The sequence below is a fragment of the Oncorhynchus masou genome, chromosome 24 (genome assembly GCF_036934945.1).
Source record: "Oncorhynchus masou masou isolate Uvic2021 chromosome 24, UVic_Omas_1.1, whole genome shotgun sequence".
Taxonomy (NCBI): Eukaryota; Metazoa; Chordata; class Actinopteri; order Salmoniformes; family Salmonidae; genus Oncorhynchus; species Oncorhynchus masou.
Genome location: NC_088235.1, coordinates 81,105,025 through 81,119,488, shown reverse-complemented (window position 1 = coordinate 81,119,488; position 14,464 = coordinate 81,105,025). Strand labels below are relative to the sequence as shown.

The 14,464-nt window shown below is 44.5% G+C and overlaps 1 protein-coding gene across 2 annotated transcripts in view; it reads left to right on the top strand.

Moving 5' to 3' along the window:
• LOC135512793 (single-stranded DNA-binding protein 3) overlaps positions 1 to 14,464 on the top strand; it is a 124,285-nt gene that overhangs the window by 28,275 nt on the left and 81,546 nt on the right. The window lies entirely within an intron of this gene.

Sequence of the window (14,464 nt, the reverse complement as noted above, 5' to 3'; positions counted from 1 at the left end):
CCTTACCTAAACTGTCTGCTGAAGTTGAAATGTCAGGCCTCTGCAAGGTTTTTATTGGCCTTCAAATGGTTTCAATAAGGGTGGGAGCAAATAAAGCAACTTGGTGAGCTGTTGACCTGGATTAAGTTCAGTGCTGGGGCCGATGCATGGGGCCCAATTGGGGGTGGCGTAGGGGTCATGGGCTTGCCTTCCCTGATCCTCTCATCTGCAAAAGAGCTGGATGTTGCCTGGTGCTGGAATTGATGTGCTGCCTGAACTTGTGAACATTTGTTGACGCCAATCTCGGACTGCAAATGGCCATGTTAATGTGCCCACTGATTGTGACCTCTGGCTCATTGGCGGGACTGATGATTTGAAGGTTAAGCTGTAGTCCCCTCAGACTTCATCTGCCTAACTCAAGGCAAATGTGTTTTATTTGTCATCACCGCCATACCATAGTGCAGAATTCTCCTTTTTGGTCATGTTTTGGCTATGCTAAATAGTGTTATGACATACCCTTTAAAATGTTTAAAGTAAGGCTTGTGCAGCTAATCGGTTATGTTGGTCAGACTGTATTACTACAAGTTTGTCGTTCACCTGGCCAGTTAGGGAAGGAGCTCTAGAAATGGATCATGATGGTTCTATTCCTGCCGGTTTCCCAGTTCTGTGCAGTTCCATACTCTCATTTAGTCTGACAAGTATGAACAGACCAGACCTCCATCAGAACAGACTCATTTGTCGTGTGTGTATTGCACCAGCACAAGATTAACCCTTTTAGAACCCAGAGCGGCCGTCGACAGCCTTAAGTTACAATAGCTGCCGTGAACAGCCCTGTTCTTCTAACAACAATATCGGTGTCAATTTCCAAAAATAACTTGCGAGCAGCCTGTTATCGTATTCGCGTTTCTGTTGTCATCAATGAGAAACCGGAAACAGGGTATGCTTTCATTTGACTTTTCAAAGTGATTATAATTATTATTATTTTTTTTTTTTTTTACATCATTACTCAATGACCGTGCCGAAGCCGACGCAGCTTTTCACTGTGATAGATAAAACCTCTTTGTTGGTTGGTGATATGGATTTGCACACGTCCTTTGAAAAGCGAGAATGTCCAGGTGAGTGAAATAAGTAAACAGCAGGTATGTGTTTGGTGTTGTCAACGTTCGATGCTGTGAAACTTGGGGAATAGCTGACAAATTAGCAAGTCATTTATGATGACTTGGTTGGTACAGGCGAGCACATCAGCGGTGGAACTCGAATGATTGATTGCTCTGTCTCATGGAAGTAGTTGGTGTTTAGCTGTGTATATAGTCTTGCGAACTAGTTGGTTGTTTTGTCTCGTTTCTACTGATGTAATTCAAATGGAAACGGCCCAAGCTGCTTGCTATAGTTAGCTAGTTAATCTGTCAGGCAAAAAAAGTTGTGTGTAGCATTACATTTGGGCTGCGCTCACGAAGCGTCAACCTCACTCTCACTAGCTAGCCATGCAGATAACCAGCTAACTAGCCACCGGCTTGGCTTAGGTTATGGTTTGTTATGTTTGCTAGGTGCAGATATTCTTAGGCGATACATTGCCTTGTTGTTCTATTATATGACAGGGTTGAGGCCCGCGCAGTGGAGCTCATATGATGAGTTGGATATTTGTTTACGTAACCATCTAACAAGTTGCTTGTTTTGTCCTCTTTCTACTGATGCAATTCATTTGGAAACTGTCCCAGCTTCGTAACTAATCAGCTAACATTGGCAAACTCTGTAGTTAGTCTGTTAGGCAAAGAAATCAAGAGTTAAGAAAATATTTAGTAAATAAACTAAAGTAACACAATAAAATGACAATACCGAGGCTGTATACAGGGGGTACCGTACTGAGGTAAATTAGAAAGATCGTGTGTGTGTGTGTGTGCATGGTTGAGAAAAAGAGGAAAAAAGAGCGAGACAGAGGGAGGGAAAGATTATGTTCCTATAATCATATCCTGGTTGTTGCTCCTCTCCCCGTGTTACTCTGTTCCTTTAGGTCAGTGAAAGAGAAGGGAGTGATGTGGAGAGTCAGGGCTCAGCAGGGAGGTAGAGGAGATAGAGATGATTGGAGGGAGAGAGGTGGAGGGAGAGGAACATGGAGGAGGGAGATGACGAAGCAGAGGGAGAGCATACCTGAGAGGGGAGCCTACGTTTCCATGGTGTGTGTCTGCCCCAAGTCCCACCATTCACCCTTGTGCCACACCACTTGGACCCAAAGTGACCGTAGCAGGGGTTTTGGTAGGAATTTGTATCTGTTCCAGAGCTTGTAAGGGATTACAACAAGACAATGGGGGGGTTGACCATCTTGACCAACTGAGGAGCTATTGCAATGTTGGACGCACAGGCAGAAAATGGTGGTAGTATGTGTTTTGAGGGATGCTCAACATTGCCATCATAAATGCATACATTGTGTGGGGGACCCTGCAAAGGCCCCTTCCCAGAAACCACAGGCGCTGGACCCTGAAGGCATTCAAAATGCAGCTTGTGTGTTCTCTTTGATATGGCTATAGTGGCAGGAAGGGGCGCCAAGTGTGTGGCACTAGGGCGTGTGGACAGAGTTGTAACTCATTGGAAAGTAGGTGAAGTTTGAAGGGCACAAGTGTGGTGTGCATCCGGAGTGGACGCAGGGCAAAGAGTGGGAGCTGTGTAGAAACCTCCTTTGGGAAGCTCTGTGTTCGGAGCCATTTTTCAGGATGGTGTTGTGCTATAGTGTGAAATATGAATTTGTCCTACAAATCTTTTGTCACTGAACAGTTGTTGTGTTTTGTATCTTCTCTCTTTATCTGACTCAATCTCATACTTGTTGCATTCACTGAATTGTTGTCAAAGTAGACTACTATCTCTTAGTGTCAGGCCTGGTCTGTACTAAATCTTATTGCCAGAGGTTACCTACATTTTGAAATCGTCTCCGAATAGGTGTTTGCATTGTTACAGAAGTATGAATCGTTGTTAATCAATTAGTTTTGAAATACTTTCTGAATATTGTCATCTGGTCACATTTTGGATTATTTATTTATATGTAAATACTTAAGTATAATATATCATACTTGGTACATTTTGCGTGAGTAATTTAGTCATTTACTACAATTTTAAATACTCTAGTGTTTTTTTGTTGTGTTGTGTGTTAATCATTTTTTGATAGTGAGTGTTTTTACACAATGGAGAAATGTGGGTTGTTCCTATTGACATGAATTTGGTGTCATATTAAAGAAGAGGTTGTTTTCTTTAAAACTAAGTTAACTTGTAATTGTCATTTATTCTTTGTTTTTGAGCCATGTCTGTTTGTTTGAAATGTGAAAAAATTAGCTTTATCTTCAAAATTCTCAGTAATTTACAGCAGCATTCTAGAATTCTATTGGAGTCTAAAGGGTTAATTACGTGGTTAATTAAACCCCATGCTTAATTAAAGCTGACATGTGTCCCCAATTAATCCAGACTGAGTGTACAAAATATTAAGGACACCTTCCTAATATTGAGTTGCACCCCCCCCACACACACACACACACACACACACACACACACACTTTTGCCCTCAACAGCCTACTTCAAATCACTTAATAACCGTCATTTATTCAAATAAAATATTTGTTGTGTATTACGTTTGTTTTATTTGATGAATTTATTTTTGAATTCCAAGTCATCTCTATAGAGCTGCTGCCTAAAATCACTATTCTGCAGTTCAAAGTAAATAAGGCATACTTTCATGACTGTTGAATACCAAGTGTCAATCACTTAGATCATGTATTTTCAGGTAGAGATACTTCACGAAGCAACAGCTGCTCTCTAAATCCCCTCATGATTGTGCATTATTCTTAGTGACGTGTAGTTCGCCAACGATTCGCTCTTTTTGAACTACTCTTTTTTTTTTATATAAATGACTTGAGAGTCATGATTTTGGTTTTCCGAGTGATTTGTTCGTTTTCGATGTTCATTAGACCTGCTGGCGTCGATGAATTCTACAGCAGGATTAATATGCGCTCCTCCGACTCAGCGGCTCCGGAGATGTGCTCCAACAACGAACTGTCGTGTGTGTGTGTGTGTGTGTGTGTGCAGAAAAATAGATCATGCTGCAGGCAGCAAAGGGAAGGAAAATACATGTTTAGAACTGATAAATGACAGTATGGTGCAAGAATGAATGCAATCAATTTGATTATTGAATATTATTGATGGACACCACTTTGTAGAACAAAAACATGCACAGCCTTCCTCTGCTGCTCAACAGTCAAACTCGTGAACAAATTGTTTGGGTGGCTGCTACAGTTCGTAGCCTATTGGGCATATCTCACTCGCGGCAGTCATTCCGTTCACAATCTAGCCTGGTTGTGGCTGCAAATAGACCTCGTTTTCAAAGGTATCAACAAATAAATAATTGTATTTTTATGCCTAGCAATCACAGATTACGGGGGAACAAGAGGCTTGTAGAATCATGATTATTTCAAGTTTTTAGTTCGCCAGTAGGGGGGTCCTGTGTGCTCAGGGCATTACTGACCCAAATGAACGAAGTGAGTCAATATTTTTTATTTTGACTACGAGTCAAAGATCAGTCAGTACAAAGAGCGGGACTTCCTGTCACTAATTCTTCTGTCTGTTCCGTAGCGGGTGTAAAAGAAGCACCGACCTGACAAGTAGATGTGAAATGGATTATGGTCATTGTAGTTAATTACCAAACTGTGTAGAATATTGGCCTGTTGGAAACTACAACTCCCTACTACATTGCACAGTTCAGGCTGGATCTGATTTATCTCTTTAGAAACAGTGCAATGTGTGCATTGAGCTCAGAAAGAACTGAACGAAATGGAATTCAAATAATTGAACCAATGTAGGTCAATTAGTTTAAAAAATCATTATCCCTCAGCACTACGCTCGAGGTAGCAAGCTACCTGTCTCAACCGTCAGCTACCCTCCATGCTAACTCTGACAACCCATTCAGTGAGTTGGTGGCAGGTCTAGTGGTTAGGACTTACCTACATCTAAATGTGATATAGGACCTGAACAAAGAAATAAAGCAATGTCTGCTCAGAATCGTTCAGTGACATGCACACACGTTTCAAAACCGACATGGTCTTCGTAAGGCACCTAACCCACACACCTAAAGATACATTACGTCCAGATGTGGGGCTCCAGTTGAAGGTCCTCTGAGGGGATCTGTCCTACTCCGTGGTCAGCCCAGTGTGGTCACTCAGTGTGGACGCTGTGGGGCTCTGGGGACCGCCACAGGGGCTCAGATGTCCTGCTCTTTTTTTTGTTCTAATTCAAAGATGAATGGCCAGTTTTTTTGTTTTTTTTCTTGACCCCTGACCTGGTTGAAGTTCAAAGGGTAAAAGTAGATCTGCTCGTCCGGGTTCTGTGTGTGAGAAGGGGCTTTGTGAAGTGGACTTTTGTCTTCCTCACAAGAAGTACACCGATATCACTGATCACCAATATCATTTGACAAGAAATTGTTGTTGGTGGCATGAGAGTATGTTATAATTCAACGTTTATCTGTATATATCTACTGGATGGATTGAGCAGATTGGTCGAATTGTATGAAAATGCATAACCCTGAAACTTTTCAATAAGTTTGTCTATAGTCAAATCTTCCCATCTTTCAGTCATGTTCATTTCCACAACTCTGTCTGTCCTGCTGGTGGACCTGGCGTGTCTGTGTGTGTTTGGGGTTACAGACAGACAGGACACAGGGTTAATGTTCCGTGAAGAACCTTACCTTGGGCTGTGGCAGGGGGGACCAGGGTGGGGGTGGAGGCGTGAATCCCCCGGGCCTGTCTCTGTCTGATTAACTCCAGCCGCTCCGATCCCTGTGGACCAGTGGTCTGATCAAGTCGCTGCCGCGGCCCGGCTGATAACAGCTCTGTTCCCCCGCCATGTCTCCCAGGATCACAGGGAGACAAATAACACGACTCCCAGGGGGAACAGTAGAGTCTGTCTCCGGTGTTAGACTCTGAGTTTGTATGGGTCCACACATTTTAGATGCCATCTCTCACTGACTGGTTGTGTTTTGTTACTGTGTCAACTGTCCAAGGACATGATGGTGGCCCTGGCTGGGTTTGAAGGAATCCACCATGACCCAAACCCTTTCCTGTTTCCTTCTCCTGGGGCCTAGGAGGTAAACTTTATAGCCCTCCAGATTGGGGAATATAATGTGCTAATCCTCAAATCTGGGGGATGGTTCATGGCTAATCACTGGATTTTGGTGGGATTCTGACTCTGGCTGGGCTCCCGGAACTGAAAGACTCTGCACCCCTGGATGGTAGATCCAACGTGGTACAAACCTTCATAAACACACACCCGAAACACACCACACTGGAGATGCATGGAACGGAAAAACACAGCCTTTATAAATGTTTGAGGAATTTCCCTTTGTTTCTTATTGTTGAAACCGTTTCATTGATTCCAATTTTGTCTTCAAATCATGTTTACTTACTGAGAGAAATGCACATTCATAATTCTCTTTCCTACTTCAATTTGAATGTTCCTCAAGAGTGCTTAGAGTGAGGAAATGTTTTGTTCTTCCAAACATGAGACTTCTTTTGGTAATTCAGAATGAATGATGAAAGGAATAGCGGCATGAATGATTGAGAAAGTCAGAAACGAGCACGCACACACACACAGGGGTGTAATGCACCCCAAAAATCTTAGGGGTCACAAAGTACGTAAGAATGGGTGAAGGGTGAAGTTGGAGACCTGAAATGGCTTTTTCCTGCAATCTACATCCATAAGCATTATGCTTAATTCTATGTATAAAAAAAAAATCTAAATAATAATTTATTTATATATATATATAATTTTTTTTTTTTTTTCATATCTCATACCTCTTGAGCTGTCTGTCCTGACTGGTGATTATTTAGTAATTGCTACCAAACTTGCCAGCAGGCATACCAGATAAGCTAGATAAGCTAGCTACTCGACTGAAATGACTTCTTGGTAGCTAGTTATGAGGTAGCTACTTATGAATTTCATTAAATTGCTTTGAGGCTAGTAGTATTATAGAGAGAAAAAAAACGTGCTCCTGTGCCCCCTATGGGCATGACGCCGCCGCAAACATACACAAACAAACCCTTTCAGGAAGTAATAATGCTCCATCGTTAGACTTTGGGTGCGTTTGTAAATTCGCTCTGGCTTTCTACTCCGATTTCAGAGCACTCTCGCCTAAGTGTGCCAGAGCGCAGAATAATTGATGAATTTACGAACGCTCAACACCGGTTGAATATGGCCGGTGTCTGTAAACGTCTGCAAAAAAGCATAAGTTGTTGCCAGCAGCACAGTTATAATCACCAATGCTCTGGATAATATGAAGACCGCCTAACCAGCTCTGCTAGGGCGAATAAAATGCTCAGAGTGAGCTGTTCCTTAATTTGTGTCTGGAAGTAGCTAGCAAGCTAGCCCACGTTAGCCAGTAAGCTTGGGTGGTTGACTGCCGTTGTGAGATCAGAACGCTTGGATCAATCCTACTCCACAGCCAGAGCATCAAGTGTGCACTCTGAGCACTCCAGATTGTTTTTACGAACACACCCATTTGTTCTTAGCACAAGCTAGAGGTCGTGACCCCACACATCTGCGATTCTTGCCACTGTGACATCAGCGCCTCCGGAGTGTCACTGATTTAGTGACAGAAGTGCGTCATTCACAAAGCCGTGTCTTAATACTCTCTGGATGAGCTTGGCGCTTGTTGTTATTTGTTTAGATTGACTTCTCATTCAGACAGCTCTGATGGAGACTCTCCTGTTAGTGGAAGTGGGGACACGTAAAGGCAGATGCTCATCGAAAAGTCAGCTTCTTGTTTAGTTTTTGTTCAACATGTTCTGAAAAAATAGCAACTACTGATTGTTTGAAAACCGAACTGGCCTGTCTGCTTATGAATATCCATTTCCATTTGTAAGCTTTGATTTGGCCTCTCCCTGAACCTTTTTGGTAATGACCAGGACTCCTTCCCAGCTACACAAAGAACTCCAGAACGCTTCCTTTGTTTGCTGTGAGCCTGAAAAGGTCCGATTTGCATCAGGTACAATGACATTCAGGATGTTGGGTCTGTGTGACATGATTTTCTATTGTAAAATATCACTTTGACACCTGCGCTGACTTGAATACTTAAGTGTCATAACCTCTTGTCAGGCGAATAGAGGGAGTCAATAGAGCTGATGGTATAATGTAGGGGTTGCCTTGTGTCAGGAAAGTGAAATGGTGTGGGATGTCTCGAATGACACTCGTCTATTCTCTTTTACAGTGGGTCGTCAGAAGTGCACTCAATAGGGAATAGGGTGTCATTTGAGAGGTAGCCAAGCTGTGGCAGACTGGAGTGTCCAGCAGGACTGAAACAGGTGGCACGGGGCTGGAGCGCTTCTCTGTAAACAACAACCATTGAGAAGCCATCCTTTGTGTGTACTTTGTCTGACTGTGTGTGTTTCTCTCATCGAGAACAGGTGCTCACTTTCCCCATTTCAATGAGTCGGTTCAATAAACCTTTTGCTTTGCCTCAGCCTTTCCCTTCGTCTCACCTTCTGTCCTTTAAAAGAAATATCTCCATCTCATCCTACGCCTTTCTCTTGCCTCGATTTCTCTTAGGTCTGGTGCACAGTCCTCCCCTCACTCTAACACCCCTCCTCTCTCCTCCTCGTCTCTACCCCCCCCTCTTTCTTATTCCTCCCCCTCTCCTCTTGTCTCCCTCCCTCTCTCTCTCTGAGGAGATTGATTGGGTAATCTGGCTGTGTGCCAGCGGTGCCCGCTCTGCTCAGGGGAAGGAGAGAAGCGGGGGCGGAATGACGACATGGAGGAATTATAATACCATATAGGGAGACGATGTATGGATGGAGAGAGGAGACGGGGGAGGGGGACAGGCAGAGATGAGGTGTAATAGAGGCAGGATTGGCACCGCCATATCTTATTCATATTGTGGTGATAAGTACACACTGTAAAGGCATGCCCCATCTCTCTCCCTCCCTCCTGCCAGCTCTGTCCCTCTCTTACTCATTCCCTCCATCTCTCCCGCTCTCATTCCCTCTCCCCTCTCTCTGGCAGGTTTTCTCCTCTCCACTGTTTTCTCTAGCTATCAGACCGTTTGTGGCTCTTGGCTGCGGGGCTGACACCCGTGACTGAGCGGGGCTGTCTTTCTGCTCCGTGTTTACTGTTGTTGTCTCCCATCCTCTCTTCTCTCTGCCTGGAATGAAAGGGCCAGTCCACATCTCACGTCTCTATGTATCTCTGTGTAGACGTTTCCTAGCTGAACCTCAGAACAAAGGGTTGAAATCTCTGCCCCCGAGCTGTATGGTCGACTGCGGGTCTGGGAGTGACAGAATTATGGATCCTTTTTGTTTATCATTTGCTTCCTCACAGGATGATTCTGCGCGCGAGTAACCATGCGCTTGGCTGGTGGTATTTAATCTTAATAGTTCTAAGAGGGAGGGGTGTAGGTGGAGAGGTGCTGAATTAGGTTTTCACTCTGCAGATTACACATTTTTAATACATGCCACACAATGACTTATTTGGGTCATTATCAGCTTGGTCTCAATAGTCCTCTAAGAAGCTGCACAGATGCATCCCTAAATGATTGGTGTCCCCTTTTGGGGGAGTTTAGTTGTTGCATGCTGTTGGAAGTCTACTAGCGTACGTGTGTGAATTTTCTGTAGGACTGTTGATCTGGTGTGGAGTTGATTCTATAGGAGGAAGCTACCACAGTGCCCTGGGAGGGGGAGGGCACAGGCTGGCGAGGGTCAGGTTTGCCCCTGAGTCAGAGGTGTGCATGTAGCCGTCCTGTCTGGAGCAGCCCAGTCACAGCTCCACTCCTCTCCTGCCACTGTTTGATCTACAGTCACACAATGCTTTGAAGTCTGGGGGCTGGCCACACTCCAACCACATCCACACTTCCACACACACCGTTCTGAAAAAATACCCTGCCTGCAGAAATTGGCATAAATTACTGACATTACACAAATAATGCTGCAGCGTCTGCTTTTGGGAAGCCTCACATTTCCCTAGGCGATGTTCCGACCCAGCCCGGCTGTTTTTATTAAGGTGCACCCCCCCACCCCCCACCCCCCGCTGAAGAGGGAGATGGGGAGCGAGGGCGACCTGTTTTAGGATAGTGGTGAGTGTCCACTCCCAGCTCTTAGGTAGAAGACCCGTGGTCAACCTGGTCATGCTATATATTCTCGCCAACACCTGTAGAGCTTGTTCCTCTTACAGCGAGGCTCATTAGAGAGCTAACACTGATGGTGATATGGCTTGTCAGTTAATTCCACGGGACTGAAATTGATCTCCAGACGTTCACATTTGTTATTGCTGTTGGGAGTTGTAGAGGGAGGCCTTATTTTCTCCCACACAGATCCCCAATCGAATCTACTCACGTTTGAGCTACTGCCTCGGTTAATATAACACACGTTTGATTGCTTGGGCTTTTTATGGTCCTAGAGTACACATCACAATCCAGCTAGGTGTGTGTTTTCAAATGATGAGCAGGGGAATATATAGGTGTATGAAGTAGTGGTTTGCTGCTGATAGTAAACGAGCTAACAAGCGTCTTTTGATATTAGCTTTTTGAGTCACAAATTTTTCCACTCTGACCTCGACATCCTTCGTTTTTCTTCTGTTTTAACCTCACTGTGTTCATTGTTCTCTGCTCATCATTCTTGTGCAATCTCTTTTTCTCTTCTTTCTCTCTCTGAGATGAGTCAGTGGGCAGGCTGAGCTGCTGGCAGGCTGAGCTGCTGGCAGGCTGTGTGTCTGCTCTGCTGCTAGTGCTGCCTGCATTGGCCGGGCTCTGTCACCCAAGGCCTGCCATTGTACCAGTCTCAAGTACCAGCTGGGCACCCCAATTCGTAATGAAAATAAACCTGCCTCTTTTAATGTGTGTGAGTCAGTCAGTCAGTTGGACACCATGCTCATTGAGTCAAGTGGTGAGACAAACCCACTCCTCCTGAGAACGAATGGCTGAGACGTGCAACTGTCTCAACTCTGCATTACACTGCCGCCCTCCCTGCTAGGATTAAAGACAAAAACAATTAGTCTTATTTGCAATTTAAATTCTCCCTAAATGCAGACTTAATCCCCCCTTTTTTTTTAACCGGGCAGAATAAATGCAGAGATTCAAGTCTGTCTGGATTTCTTTTAGCTTTATTATCACGTAGAAGTTATACCGAATAACGGTTGTGCTTTTAGGTTTTTCTATATTTGGAAAACACAATGTTTTTTGTTGAAGGGTTTTTCCAAAATGATGGAAAAAAAGGTAAAGAATCAGGATGAGAAGTGAGGACCTCATCACTCATCTTTACAGCATCGCACGCCATTCACCAAACATGCTAGTACACACACACACACACCCTTAAGGAGAACCTGGGGGTGTTGGCGAGGCATCTCTCCAGTAGGTAAAGGGGAAGCCAGGGGGAGCCACAGAGGTAATCAGTGGGTCAGTGGGGAGCCATTACACGCTCAGTGAAAGGCTGGGGAAGTATATGGTATAAAGATAATCATTACTGTGCATTACAGTCACTGTCTGTAAATATGCCCCGGATGGCAGTAAAGGAACACATGCGTGCCGGGGCAGAGCCTTCATCAGCACAGTCCCTTGTCCCCACGCAGACATACTGCCTGTGGGAGCCACCGGGACGGGTTTGTGTGTGTGTACTCTCAAGTGTAGGTGTGCAAGCAAGCACCTTTTTTGAGGATCTTTGGCTCAAATTCATGCCAGGTCAGCTGAAATGGCACCAAAAACATGCAATGTTTTAATTTTCCTTATTAAATCCCCTTGCTCAGTAAGAACCGGTACTCATTACCCACATAGCAGTGTGTTTTCATCTGTGTGGTGTGACACAGCCATGCGAAGTCCTTTTCTCTGGCCTGTAGTTGACGCGTGGTTAACCTGGAGCCTGTACAGATGTGTAGGAGATGAGAGGGGGACACATCTGACACAGCACAGAGGGTCTCTCTCTGGGCTTCTGTCATGGCTGCCCAGCACCCCCCTCCCCCAGACTGCAGTTCACATAGAATCTCTCTATGGGCTGGGCTTATGTGAGACTGGCAGGAGATGCACGCGAACACACACACATGCATGAGGACACACACACACACGTGCGCACACACCGAATGAGAGCACTACCCCAGCAGTCTCTCACCAGCATGGTACTTATTTGTCCTCTCCTTCTGTGCTGAAAGCACTGTGTACTGTTCCCTGTAAAGCCAACCACCGTTCTAATGCTGCTGACTACAGACAGGAGGCTGTGTCATCTCCTGGTGGCACAACACCGCACAGACCGATCTCTTTCACATGCTCTCTCTCTTCAGTGACATTCTGTGTGATAGAATCTATATTTTTTTTACTAGATATACAGTATTATTAATACAAAACTCTGTTGTTTATCTCACTTGGTGGTGTTTATGAGAGTGTGTACTGTATTGAAGTACTTCCATAGCACTGTTGCACTGTGTAAAGAGTCATCTGTCATTCGGTGTAGTCAGTCCGTGTGTGTGTGTTATTTATTTTTCATGTGGTGTTGACTGCTGTTGTGTTGTCATCAGGCTGGCAGGCCAGGGGTTATCTAGGGGTCAATGCAGAGCTGTCCTGTTGTTCATCTTAATGATTCTAATTCTGAAAGGACTGGAATCCAAAATTCAAATCACACGTTGCTTTAACTCTGCCATGTCCTCGGTGGTACATTGTGTCCTCTGTGGTACATTGCCTGAACTTTATGAAGTTGCGAAAGCTTTAGATTAGATGTCATTTATACTGCTCCCAAGTGGCGCAGCGGTCAAATGCACTGCATCTCAGTGCAAGAGGCGTCACTACAGTACCTGGTTGGAATCCAGGCTGCATCACATCCGGTCGTGAAGGCTCAGTTCACGGTGGGAAACCAGCCCTGACCCTTATTACAGGAGCACCAGCTTGTCTTTCTATATAGCGGATTGCCAGGACCGCATTTTTCATTCCTAAGCCTTGTTGTTCATAAACTACTCGTGCGCCGTTAACCATTTGTTTACACTTTGTTCCGCCATGTTACCTCATTGGCCAGCTACTTAGCCACCTGGTAACTTTACCAGTATATCCAAGCATTTGGTTGCACTGAAAGAAAGGACAAGCTTTTTCAGGAGATCTATGATCATAGCGATGAATGAATGACAGATCTCTTGCATGTCAGTAGACCATTTTCAATGTAATGAATCTCAATAGGAACATAGTCATTTTCCACAATGAACAACAGGACAGCTCTGCATCTTAATTATTCTAATTCTGGAAGGACTGGAATCCAAAATTCAAATCACACGTTGCTTTAACTAATATTCCACAAATTACTTTTTAATTTCAATGACTGGTATTTGTTTCAACATCATTACAGTGTTAGATGTTAGTTTAAGGCACAACATGTGCTTCAAAAGTAGCCTGAATTCATATAGGCCCAATGTAGGCTGTATCTCAAACAACTGAAGCAGATTTTCTGATAGATTTTATATAAGTTAGGAGCACCAGTGCTACCAATGGAATGTGTTAATTTAGAGTCCTGAGAACATGGCATTCTTGCATGTTATTGACTGAGCCTTTGCATGACTAAGTTTTGTATGTGTGTTATGGCCTGTCAGACTGATGCTGATCTGTTCGTCTCTGTGCTATGCTGGGACCAGCCTGACCTGATTTGGGGACTGTTGTGCTGTTCTTAGCTAGGCTAGACTGAACAAAGTTTGTCCGGACCAGGCCAGGCTGGTCTTGCCTGGTTTGTGGGGCTGCACTGTGCTGTTCTACACTAAGCTGTGCTGTTCTACTCTGTGCTGTGCTGTTCTACTCTGTGCTGTGCTGTTCTACTCTGTGCTGTGCTGTTCTACTCTGTGCTGTGCTGTTCTACTCTGTGCTGTTCTGTTTTACACTGCGCTGTTCTACACTGTGCTGTGCTGTTCTACACTGTGCTGTGCTGTTCTACTCTGTGCTGTGCTGTTCTACTCTGTGCTGTGCTGTTCTACTCTGTTCTGTTCTACACTGCGCTGCGCTGTTCTACACTGCGCTGCGCTGTTCTACACTGCGCTGCGCTGTTCTACACTGCGCTGCGCTGTTCTACACTGCGCTGCGCTGTTCTACACTGCGCTGTTCTGTTCTACACTGTGCTGCGCTGTTCTACACTGCACTGCACTACACTGCTGTGCTGCGCTGCAGAGGCTCTAATCCCCTCAGTGCATGGCCAGATTACTTTCTTCTCCATATTGTCTGGGGGCGGGAGGAGGCTGCTCTAAAAGGCTCAGCACGGATCTGCCCTCTGCCAGGGAAGATGGCTCTTTATTTATTTATCCTGCTAACCAGTTCTTTATTTGTATGTATTTATTTATTTGTTTGTTTATTTATGCACATTAGGCTTGGGCGGTATACCATATATACCGGGCTATTTGGAAATAACCAAGGGATTGTTTTTCTTTCAATACCTCCAATACTGTTAACTACTTATTTTGAAGTTTCAGTACATTTTAATATTTGTAGCAATTTGTTAGTAAATACCTGCAGTCA